General features: G+C 45.3%; 1 protein-coding gene across 1 annotated transcript in view; it reads left to right on the top strand.

The window, feature by feature from the left end:
• The first annotated feature begins 1,095 nt into the window (after positions 1 to 1,095).
• The window catches only part of Ipo5 (importin 5), a 50,827-nt gene continuing 39,219 nt past the window's right edge, over positions 1,096 to 12,703 (top strand). Inside the window, exons 1-3 of the mRNA XM_076930576.1 lie at positions 1,096 to 1,181; positions 1,489 to 1,568; positions 12,336 to 12,441. The gene's annotated coding sequence lies outside the window, so the exon portion shown is untranslated. The remainder of the gene's footprint in view (positions 1,182 to 1,488; positions 1,569 to 12,335; positions 12,442 to 12,703) is intronic.

Genomic DNA, 12,703 nt, shown 5'->3' with positions numbered 1-12,703 from the left:
TACCCACATTGGTTGTTCACAACCCTCCCACTTCTGTGCCTACTGAGGAAGTGCCGATACACGCTCCTCTCAAGTTAGTCATGGTGTAGGCTGGGGATGATCAGGGCTCAGCCAAGCTCCACTGGCCAAAACCAAGCAACCCTTCACAGAGGCAGGAGGAACTTCTGAGAATCTTAATCCTAAAAAACCACTCTCCATACATTTCAGAAAAATCTAGTTTTGAGCTGGGTGAGGTCACGCAAGTCTGTAGTTCCATCACTTCTGACGTGAAGGCTGAAAGACTGGAAGTCCCAAATCATCTCTATTACACAGAGTTTAGGGCCAGGCTTAGTTACATGAGACCACCTCTCTAAAACCAGAAAACCTGGTTTTAAACTCCCTGTAGGATCCTTGGGGGAAAATGCCCTCAGGACACCTGCCTAGGGACCAAAATATTACGATAAGCCCCAGATGAAGGAAGAGGAAGGAGCCAGGTCTGGGCACCAAGGAGCTCTCTGAAGAGGCCCTTTCAAAGGGCATGTGCTTCAGTCTCTCCTTACTAAGAAAAAAACAGCCCACAGAAAGGATTCTGCAACAAGTCTCCCTAAATGGTTGTAAAACCTACATTATGTTGTTTAATTCAGAGTTAATGCAGAGTAACCGTGTAGTAAGAGCAGCTAAGTGGGCACTGAGGAGAATGTAGAACAGAGAAGACTCACTCGCCTATGTCCTATAAGAATTTTATTACCAGCCCAAATGTCAGAACCTGATTTAATATGGAGTTTCTTGTTGCTTCCACATAGATTTATATGTGTTTATTTGTGAGACTGGTTTTGCTTGGCACTGAGTAATGAGAGTTGAAATCCACAGGTAAAGAGACTACTGTGTGGATCAAAGATGAAGTTGGTGGCGTATCTGTGCCCCGTCCCACTGGCCCTTAACTCCGTGCGTTTTGTTCTTCCTTTCCCTCTGTGATTCAGGTGAACTCGCCCCATAACATCCAATTCTACCGTTCTGGGCCCTGCGGATGAGGGATGGGCAGACTCAAATGGCCACCAGAGGCACACCGCTCACATGAAGGAGGTCACAATTGCAATCTAGTATCTCCATGGCGACCTCTCTGAGCTGTGAGGTCAGAACTGTGGGGTTAGTGCCATCCTATGACTGAAGCAAGCATAGGGCTGAGAACAGCCTTGACTACTGTAAGTAGCCCTCATGCTCCCTTTGGACTGAGAAAACGTAAGAGCTTACGGAAGGGAAGGCACTTCTGGTTAAGATCTGAAGGCCTCCTTCAGCTTTCCGACATCTGGGGGTTGGAAGTGCAGCATCTGTTGGAGGGAAGATCAGTGAAAGGGATTCTAGTCGGCAGAAGCCAAGGGACTACCCCACAGCGTCTTTAGCCAACTACACTGTGAACTTGATCAGAGCTGCTTAAAGCAGAACTGGTCTCATGACCCACCGCCTGTCACCATCCCAGGACAGTCAGAGACGGTTTTCTATCTCACTCAGGTGGTTCCGGGGAGAAACCTTACCAGGGCCCATGTGTGAGCACAGCCACTTTTCCTGACCAGGATCTTTGCATCACCCAAGTAAGTTATTCCCAGATCCATCCGGCTTCCCCTCTGGATTGACCGGAAGACCTTCTGTTTTCCTGTATGACCGATGTTCACGTCTTGGCTTCTTTACCTCCTATTCACATGACTTAAGTCCAACCCACTAGAATGGTCTCCCCCCATTCCTATAGAAAAAAACCACTGGCCACCTGTTTAGGGCTCTGGAGTCCCCACTTTGGGCTCCTGGACATTATGGTTGTGTCCTTTGAGCAGTGAGCATATTTCAGCTCAGCTTTCAGAGACTGCTAGTCAAGTATACAAGAGGGGAACATTTCTCTTTCATTGTGGCCAAACGTGCTCAATCACTCAGTAACCAAAACAGGGTAGACTTAACGAACCGCCTACTCAGCCACGCTGCTCCTTAGAGAACTGAGTGTCCTCGCCAGGGTGAAGTTGGTGTCACCTTGCAAAGAAAATGATCAGAGATGACCCAAGGCCCATCCATATCTGTGGAGTTTCCTAAACACTTCTGTCACCGCATGAGTGTGGGTGGTGGTGGGTCACACTGGTGGGAGAGACAGCTTTGGATTGGAACAGTGTCGGCTCCAGAGAGATGAGACCACTGGGCACAGTTATAAACCCTAAAACAGAAAGTTGATGGGGCTGGGGGTGGGGCTCAGTCGGGAGAGCCCTAGTCTAGCAGGCATGAAGCCCTGAGCTCAATCCTCAGCGTTACAGAAAAGCCATAAAGTCAGATGTGGCCGCTCATGCTGTGAACGGCATGATGGGAGCACAGGGAGGAGCTGCTCTGGGTTCAAAGCCAAACTGGTCTATATACCAGTTTGGTCTGTATCCCAAACCAACCAGAGGTATACAGCAAGACCTTGTCCCCCAAAACCCTCTCCTCTCCTCCAGCAAAAATTCCGTTATCCTCAGCTACATTTCAAGCCCAAGAGCAGCCTACATGAAACTGCATCAAAAATTAGACAGACAGACAGACAGACAGATTGTGTAAGTGTGGTTAAATCACTGTTCCATGTGTGCTACTCTTCAGGTATGTGCTGACACACACAGTCACCATCTACCTTTGACTCTCCTGGCATTTAGAGCACACATGAAGCCAGATGACAAGTAGTTGGCAGATAGAAACAGCTGCCATTTTTGGTTAGCAGTTACCACAGATGACGGCAAGTGACAGAGAAGAGGTGTTCCTAAACTCTAGGGAAGATGTTGGGAGCACAGGTCTCTAAGCTCCGGGACAAGGAACCCTAAACTGCTGGCTGCTCTGGGGACACTCTGTTACAACACAATGGATAGCTGATTTGGTCATCCTCACCTGCAGGTGGCAGGAAGACACCCCAGGGAACTGGTCCAACCCTCCCAAAACACAGATAAGGGCAGCCAGGAGAACCGGGATCATGGCTGTTTAGTGGTGAAGGTGGGATGGGAGCCAGGGGACTTTGACCCTGAAGCCCTAGTCATGTAGTAACCCCATCACAGAGGAGAAAGTCTTCAAAGCTACAGAGGCTGGGGGATGGTTCTGTATACAAAGTGCTTGCCGTGTTCTGCTTGGTCTCTGCAACTCATACAATGGTGAAAGGACAGAACCCACTCCACAGAGCTGTCTTCCGACCTCCATACCTGTGCTGGGTACCTGCGCACAGGTGCATACACATGCACACACGTAAACAGGTACATACACACATGTACATGCACACACACATGCACACGTGTACACAGGAACACACATGCATAAACACGCACAGTTACGTGCACATGCACATGCACACACACACGCGTGTTCACAGATGCACACGTGTATACATGCACATAGGTGCATACACACGTGTGCACACGTACAAACACGCACACTTGCACGCAGTTCTCCTGCGCACCCACTCAAGCTTAAGGGAACATTTTCACTGCCCGTTTCCCCAAGTGCTCTTGTCATCATCGTAGCCTGCAGTTCTCCCTTCACCTGCCTGCGAGAGGCAGACAGACCTGAAAATACAGCCCTTGCCTACACCCTGTAGACAGTCTTCAGAAGGGCAGGGACCATTATCTCTCTGAATAATCAAACAAAATTGTAAGCGAGAACAAAACAAAGAACGTAACTGCTTGGGTTAAATCGGGAGACGTCAGTGCCAGCACGTGTTGAGTGTTTTTAGTCCTACTTTGGTCTCCTTCTTTAGGTGAGGCTTAAGTTCTATATTGCTAAGAGGGAGGTAACATGGATTAGAAGTCAGGAGAGATCAGAGGTCAAGGAGACTGGGGTCAGGGAGATGGCTCAGGGTAAAGATGCTTGCTGCCCAAGCTTGACAACCTTAGACTCCACTGTAAAGAAGGAAGGCAAGAACCCACTCCATAGAGGTGACCTCTGACCTCACCCTCGCCGTGGCTCGTGTGCCCATCCACACCATGCTCATGTATGTAAAACATACAATACGTTTTTAAAACACCTCAGAAGAAAACAGGTTTTTTTTCCTTTATACGTGGTAACCAATCTTACCTCTCTTTGTGTGTAAGAAAAAAAAAATTAAAAACAACTTTGTCAAAGATTATGTGAAATGACTCCCTGCCCCTAGTACCTGTTTGTCCAAACAGAGTGGGTTCCCCACTCATTATCCCCACTCATTAGTGTGCTGTGGGATGTGTGGTCACACTGTGAACCCCAAGATTGGGTTGTTTACTGAAAATACCTGTATCTAGTTGTGTGACTCAGGCCTTGGCGCTCACCTTTATCCCTCTGGCTGGAATGCAGACACACCCTTGGTACACACCTTCAATCCCAAACAATGGATGTAAAGTTAGTTTGTAGAAGGAGGCATCCATGTCTGAAAGTGGTGTCTAATTGAGTGGCCGACAAAGTGATGAATCAGAGAAAGGTTTGAATAGGATATGCCCAACTCACAAAAAGAGAGAAGAAAGGAAAGCTACTTAAGAGAGAGAGGGAAGAGAGAGAGGGAAGAGGGATAAGGAGAAAGAGGAGGAAGAGGGAGAGGAGAGGAGAAGGAGGAAGATAAGGAGGCAGTTTTACCCAGACAGTTATAGAGATACAGGTTGCAGAGAAAGAACAAACTAGACACAGATAGACAGAATGAGCCAGAAAATGAGAATGAGCCAGAAGACCAGAACAGTTTGACAGAGTATGAGGCCAAGCAGAACAATTCAAGAGAATCTGAGAGAAGCCAGATTGAATAAGTTAGCTAAGAGAGGATTTTGAGCCAGAACATCTGAGTTGAGTTAAACAAGCCAGCCAGTGTTCAGATAGAACTAGAAAGGGTGAGTGTATTCAAAAGTGAGTCTCAAAGGCTGAACACATGCTAAGCTATGGTTAGATTGTATGGAAGCTACAAGCTTCCAGGACTAGGCCTAGGTTAGCAGAGGGAGACAGTAAGCCTCTGAGATGACAATTATATCAGGTGAACCAAAGTTACATTTACTTTAGTGATTTCCTAAATGCCAAAGAAATGTTTGTAATCAGAAATCAACAGAGAAATCCAAGCATCCTGGCACAGACCAATAATCCCAGTGCCTGAGGGGTGGAGGCAGAAGGATCAAGAGTTCAAGCTCATCCTCAGCTACATAGAGAATTGGAGACCAGGATGCTCAAAGGATAAAAGCCCTTGTTCTGTATGTGAGGACCCAGGTTGGAATCACTAGCACCCATGTAAAAGGCCAGACATGACTGTGAGTCTGTAATATAGATGTCAGGGACAGAGATGCCAGTTTCCCCAAGCTTGCTGGTCGGATGAGCCAGCGAGTTTCTGTTATGGATCAAGAGGAGAGCTTATCTTGGGCAGAGAGGGAGGAAGACACTGGAGGTCATCCTTTGGCCTCCACATGAACATACAAGCATGCACATAACACATATACAATTTAATTGTTTAAAAACGGAGTTTAAGGTCAGGCTAGACTATGTGAGTGCCTGTTGCCAAAAACAAAACAAAAACAAGAAGAGAAGGTGGAAGGTGGAATCAACAACAGACGCTGAGTTCTGTCACCTTTGCCTCATTTAATGACATCACCAGTAAGTAACTCAGACCCCAGACTTAGAGGAAGATTCACCCTGAAGCCTATGAAGCTTAAACTTCAGGGCCACTTCACAGCTTAGAACCTGGGCCTCCGGTACATTTTACATTTAGTGGGATTTATTTATTTATTTTATACAGGATCCTTAAATTATATTTTAGATCACACACACACACACACACACACACACACACAATGATGTGTGTCCAACTTTATAATCTTTACTTCTTGAGACAGGGTATCTGTGCATCCTAGAACTTCCTATGTTGACCACACCAGACAGACTGGGAACTCACAGAGATCCCTCTGCCTCTGCCTCTGCCTCCTGAGTGTTGAGATTGAGGATACGTGTTGCCATGCTCAACTGAGATTCAAAAAGACAAATGAAAACTTGCTAAATTTGACCATTTTGAACACGGCTGTTGGTGCCACCTGATAGGCTGAACCGTGACTCCGTGGTGCACAGCAATGGCTCCGGCTCCTCAAGCCCCCAGCACCCTCGCTTCCCCTCCTGTTTCTACAATGCGTCTTTTGAACTATCTCTGGCTTTGTTTTGGCCTTCTGAGAGAGGAGCCCACGTACCGCAGGCTAGCCTAACCTCATGTGTGGCTGAAGATGACCGAGGGCCTTCTACTTCCCAAGTCCCGAAATTAAACGGCTTACACAGTGCTGGGGGCAGAACCCAGCACGTTCTCAGCAAGCGCTCTCCCAGTGTGGTCCATCCCCAGTCCCTCAAACTTTCCTTCTAAGATGCTGTCTATTAACCCTCCAGGAGTTTCCCTTTTCCTTACATTGAGTGGCACTGCTAAACTGGGACAACGCCTTATGTCCCTCCCAGGCCTCCCCGCCCACCTTGCTTACTCCAGTCTGGCTAGGTGCTTTCCTCCTGTCTACAATGTACATCATTCATCTTCGATTTACAGGGTTTGTGCTGTTTTCTTCACGCCTCCATTTCTTCTCATTTTTCTTGTTTTTCAGGAAAAAAAAAAAAAAAAAAAAAAAAAAAAACTCTCAAAAGACTGTGACCTTAGAGTCACCCGGCCCGCCCCCTCCAATCTTGATCTCACTCTTCTTTCTCTCACTTACCACTATAGGAGATTAACTTGTTCCTTATCTCTGGTCCCAGCTACAAATTGAAAACATGAGGGCATGGTAGCCTGTGCTCATAGTCCTACCAATTAAGAAGGTGGAGGCAGGATGACTGTGATTTTTGTGGCTAACCTGATCTACATAGTAAGACCTCAGAAAGAAAAAAGAGAGGACAGGAACTTTTGTCTTCAAGCTTACCATTGAAACTCCACAGACTAGCAAGCAGCACCCACCATACTGAGGGGGCCAATCCAGTATCCTCTACATACACAAATGACCAAGATGTTCATTAAATACTAAAATACTAATGTGGTTGAATATGGTACAAAGTGTGTAGGATGGACTGAGTGAAGGAGAGGGATAGGAAGTCCTTTAGGCTGCTAAAAGTCTAGCCTGCCAGTAGCTATGAGTTTGGGATATGATGTCATACAGTTACTGCTCCCTGGGTATGCCATGTCAACACTTGAGGCAAAATATATCCAAGCATCCAACTGGAAGATGTTCTCTGTGAATAGAAAAGAAGGAGGAAAAAACCCCAAAACCCCAACAAACAAACAAACAAAACAACAAAACACATAGCCTGAGTCTTGCTAGAGTTATCCTTTCTGTTTCCCCCAATACTGACATGGGAATGTTCGGAAATGTGAGGGTTATGAATGCTGTCATCCATACATTCTGAACACACACAAAAATATTGTTAAAAGAAAAAAGACTCAGTAACTGAGGTCAAGGTCAATTGCCTTCAAGTTTGTAATGTATTTTAAAGTAATAGCTACTGGGATATAATCCATGTATCATAAAGAAAATCCCTTTTTCATTTAGTTTTTGGTTTGGTTGTTTTGGTTGGTGTTTGTTTGTTTGTTTGTTTTTATGGGGTGGTTTTTGTTTTTTCCTTTTTTGAGACAGGGTCTCACTGCGGGCCTTGGTTAGCCTGGAGCTTGCTGTGTAGTCCTGACTGGTCATAAACCCTACCTTCTGAATGCTGTAACTAATTGTGTGGACGACCAGCCATGGCTCAATATGTTTTTAAAATGACATTTAGGGGGGTTGTTTGTTTTTATTGGTGGTGGTGGTGGTGGTTTTTTGTTTGTTTGTTTGTTTGGTTGGTTGGTTGGTTGGTTGGTTGGTTTGGTTTTCCGAGACAGGGTTTCTCTGTGTAACAGCCGTGGCTGTCCTGAAGATTGCTGTGTAGACCAGGCTGGCCTCAAACTCAGAGATCTACCTGCCTGTGCACCACCCTGCCTGGCTATGTTTGCTCACCTATCGAATGTGTATGGGTTAGCATATGTGTCTTCCCCACCTGAGCTCGGCCTTTAAAGTATACAATCGTTAGTCTAGGATATTTACACTTGTACACCAACCACCCCTGCTGTATCCATGAACCTCTTTGTTACCCACGTTAGCTTGCTTTCTGCTGTTCAGTATAAACACCATCACCAAAGGCAACTTGAGAGGAGGGAATTCACCGTGCCTCATAACTATAGCCTATTGTACAGCAGGGGGCAAGGTAGGAATAAGCAAGGCGGGGCCTTAAAGCAGAAACCAGTGGAAAATGGCTGCTTACTGGCTTGCTTGCTCAACTAGCTTTCTTTCTTTCTTTCTTTCTTTTTTCTTTTGGTTTTTTTGAGACAGGGTTTCTCTGTGTGGCCCTGGCTGTCCTGGAACTCACTCTGTAGACCAGGCTGGCCTCGAACTCAGAAATTCGCCTGCCTCTGCCTTCCAATTGCTGGGGTTAAAGGCGTGGGATTAAAGGCCACTGTCTGGCCTCAACTAGCTTTCTTGTACAACCCTCCTGAAGTGGCTGAGATCTCTCTCCCACACGGATTTCTGAGTTCGAGGCCAGCCTGGTCTAGAGAGTGAGTTCCAGGATAGCCAGGACTACACAGAGAAACCCTGTCTCGAAAAACCAAAAAAAAAAAAAAAAAAAAAAAAGAAAAGAAAAGAAAAAAAACACCCATCCCACCCCCCAATACACACCCACACATACACACCTACACACAGACACACATACATACACATAGACACACACAGACACATACACAGACACACAAACAGACTCACACACATACACACACAGACACATACATACACACACAGACACTCACACATAGACACATACACAGACACACACACGGACTCTCTCACACACAGACACATACACACAGACACACACACACATACACACACCACAGACACAGACACATACATACAGACACACGTACACACACCACAGACACATACATACAGACACACATACACACATATAGACACACAGACACACACATACACACACCACAGACACACACACACACACACACACACACACACACACACTTGCCTACAGGCCACCCTGATCTCGGTAGCTCTTTGATTGAGGTTCAATCTTCCCTGGTGACTATTGGTTTTGACAAGTAGATGATTAAAACTAACTATGGGACCCCCTCCCCTCTCCAAAAAAAGCCACACAAGTATCTTCCACTCCCTCACCTCTTCTCCCCCGCCCCACCCCCAGGCACATGGCAACCACTCATTTATTTAAACGTATTCTTTTTCATTCTGGACATTTTGTTCTTGAGCTCCTGTGTCTGCCGTCGCTTTGTAAGAGGATCTTAAAGTTCGTCCGTGTTTTGTCGCACGCAGGTGTGCTCTATTTCCTTTCACTGCCAGGCACTACTTTGCTGTCTACTTGCAGTACATTGGGTTTCCTCGATCCCCAGTTGACAGTCTTCTCTCTGCCACTGTCCTAAGGCTCAACTGCTCCAGGGGCTCCATCAGCAAAGCATGAGGGATCTGAGCCTGGGGATCAGGGTTTCAGTTCCTCCACAACAAGTGTTCCTGGCAACGCTTATTACCGCCTTTTTAACTAGGGCAATGACTCCAGACAAAATGGTACCTTGAGGTCTTCCTTTGCACGTCTGTCATGGCTAATGCTGTGTGGGACGTCTTTTCCATGTGTTTATTGATCATTTGTGTATTTCCCTCGCAGGGACGTCTACTCAAATGTTTTGCTCACATCTTGATTGGGCTGCTTTCCAGCTGAGTGTAAGAGCTCTCTATATGTATGTCTTGAACACAAGTCCTTGATGGACACGAGGCTTGCTCAGTTTTCTCCCATTCTACGAGTTGCCTTTTCACTCTCTTGGTGGTGCTAAGCACTGCGAGACGGGGCTTGTCATTCTACTGGTTGAAGACTTTACCCTGCATGAGAGAAGCCTACATTCCATCCCTCAGCACCACACACAACCCATCAGGCTGTTACAAACTGTGATCCCAGAGTTTACATCGGATTAAGATTATCCTCAACTACAAAGTGAGTTCAAGGCCAGTCTGGTTACATACATGCAGCCTGGCCTTGTACATTACTGTATAGACCAAACTGGCCTTGAACTCACAGTGATCTGCCTTCCCCACCTCCAGGCATGTGCCACCATGGGGAGTGTAAAATATTTACTGCAAAGAATTAGCTTTTAGCGGGCAGTGGTGGCGCACGCCTTTAATCCCAGCATTTGGGAGGCAGAGGCAAGCAGATTTCTGAGTTCAAGGTCAGCAGGGTCTACAAAGTGAGTTCCAGGACAGACAGAGCTACACAGAGAAACCCTGTCTGGAGCCCCCCCCCCCAAACAAAAAAATGAAAGAAAAAGAAAAATAGCTTTTATCACCACAGGAAACAGCAAGGTCAAAATCTGAGAGAGGACCAGCCCTCTGCAAGTCCTGAGAGCAGCTACTAGTGTGACCTGGAGCTTAAAATCCTAAAGGCACCCGAATCTCCTTGGCATGAAATTATTTCTTGCTCCAAAGATCTGCGTGGTTCTTACTAGGGTCTCAGTTACAACAAATGAACACACTTCATGGTCTGTTTTCTTAAGTTGGTTGATTGCAAACCTTAGACCACATTCCTCAAATCCCTTCTCAGCAGTTTCTAGCCTTGTATGTGACCAGACAATTGGGCAGCACAAAGTAGCCACACTGAAAAAAAAATTAACCATCACAGGACCATTGTCAAAAACCAGGAGCTAGACATGATGGCCCAGACCTGTTACTTCAGCACTGGGGGTGGCAGCAGGAGACTCTGGCCTCCTGAGCGCTGGAATTACCAGAAGAAACCATTCCACCTGGCATCCTGCACCTTTTCTTCTGTAGGTGTTTACAACTCTGATTTCCCTTAGGAACCTGCTGTCATGGTGCTCTGTAAGTGTTGCTGTCTGACAGTTCTATCATTCTCTAGTGTTTTCTAATCTCTCTCATGAGTTATCCTTTGATATGGCTTTCAACGTTGATTGGAAGTTGTGTGTTTAACCTTCACAGACATGTCAAGTTCTCTGATTTTTTTGGAGTCCTAAAACCTAACCTCAATCTATTATGGTCAGAGAACAAGTTTTTTATGATTGCAACCTTTTCAAAAATAAAATCCATCCTGGATCATGCTGTATGTGCACTGGGGAAATGTGTGCTCACAGCTGTTAGTGGGTGGTGTCCTATGCAAACCTAGTAGGGACACTGGATTTATCTCTGTCTGTCTTCTGTCTCTATACCTGGCTATCCTATCAGTTGTTGGAGGTGGGAACTAACATCTCAAACTGTTCTCACTGAACTGTCTCATTTCTTACATGGATCAAGCTTTATTTGAGGGCATTTTTAGGTTTAGGTGTTTAAACTTTCTATGTCTGGCCTGGTAAGACAGATCAGCCAGTAAAAGCTCTTGCCACCGAGTCACACAATCTTGAGTTTGATCCCTGAGACCCACATGGTGGGGGGAAGGAGAGAGCCAACTCCCTGTCCTCTGACTTCACACACCATATGGCACATATGCACCCATACACATACTCTCTTACGAACTCCATGTAGATATGTGTAGATTGTGTATCTCTCATATATAAGGACATTAACATACTAGAAATCTTTACCCTGTACCTTTCTGATTGGGTTGACCCTTCTGTAATAGAAATATGCCATCGCTAATGACATTTTGTTGTAAAAAATGTATGTGATGTGTGTCTGTGGGTACAACGGTTGCCACACACAGTTAGACAACTTTGTGAGAAGGTGGTCTCCTTCTGCCTTCATGGACCTTCCAAGAATTGAGCTCCCTTGAGACAACCCGAAATTCCAGCTTCAGCTGTCCCTACACTCAACTCTAAGAATACTTTGTGGTCCTGGACTTTGCTTGGGTGACAGCAGTACAGCCCGTCAGCCTTCTTTTGGAAACTGTATATATGATGTGTCTTTTTCCATTCTTTTCCATTCAACATATTTGTGTTTTAAGTAAAAACATTAATCTTAAAAATAAAATCTTCCTGCTAAGTTTATTTTTATTTCATGTTTAAAATGCAGCAAAGGGGACGGTATTTAAATCCATTTGCCACGTTTAAATAAAAAGTTATCCTCCAGAAAATTATATTTTTCTTGACCAGTACTTGATTTAAAGAAAAACAAAGTGTGTGTGTGTGTGTGTGTGTGTGTGTGTGTGTGTGTGTGTGTCTGTGTAGAAGTCAGAAGACAACTTGGGAGAGCCGGTTCTTTTTCTAATGTGAGTCCTAGGGATCAAATTCAGGTCGCCCTGAGTTCTGGAACTGATGGTTAGAGTCACCAGCCACCAGGCTCAGCTGTAAATTTTTATTCTACAAGATCAAATTTGACCTGATTGTCTTCTAAAGGTCTCTGATTCTGTTTATGTCAACCCAGCAGGGAAAGGAAATTCCTAAGCAAGGAACACCGCTCAGAAAGTGCTGTGCCATGTCTCCAAATCCCTGAGAATCAAGTCAAAAAACTGGGAGCGACAGAAAACACTGTACGGTAACTGATTTATCCCTTTAAGTCAATACTAAATTTAAATGACCAAGTACACAGTGCAGCTGTGTTTAGCACTTATTTTATTCTTCAGCTAAGCGCTATCAAACATAAGCAGAATGTGTTTTTTACATGTTATTTTTAAGTTTCTAATTAGCCATACTTTAATATGTAAAGAGAAACATCTAAAAATGATCGATATATTAAAGGTATATTATAATAATATAGTTAGTAAATTTCAGTAGACTTTAACCCAATACTTT

Source organism: Arvicanthis niloticus, chromosome 3 (genome assembly GCF_011762505.2).
Source record: "Arvicanthis niloticus isolate mArvNil1 chromosome 3, mArvNil1.pat.X, whole genome shotgun sequence".
In the NCBI taxonomy this organism is placed as follows: domain Eukaryota; kingdom Metazoa; phylum Chordata; class Mammalia; order Rodentia; family Muridae; genus Arvicanthis; species Arvicanthis niloticus.
Note: the sequence above shows the minus strand (reverse complement) of the source record. Positions and strands in the feature narration are given on the sequence as shown.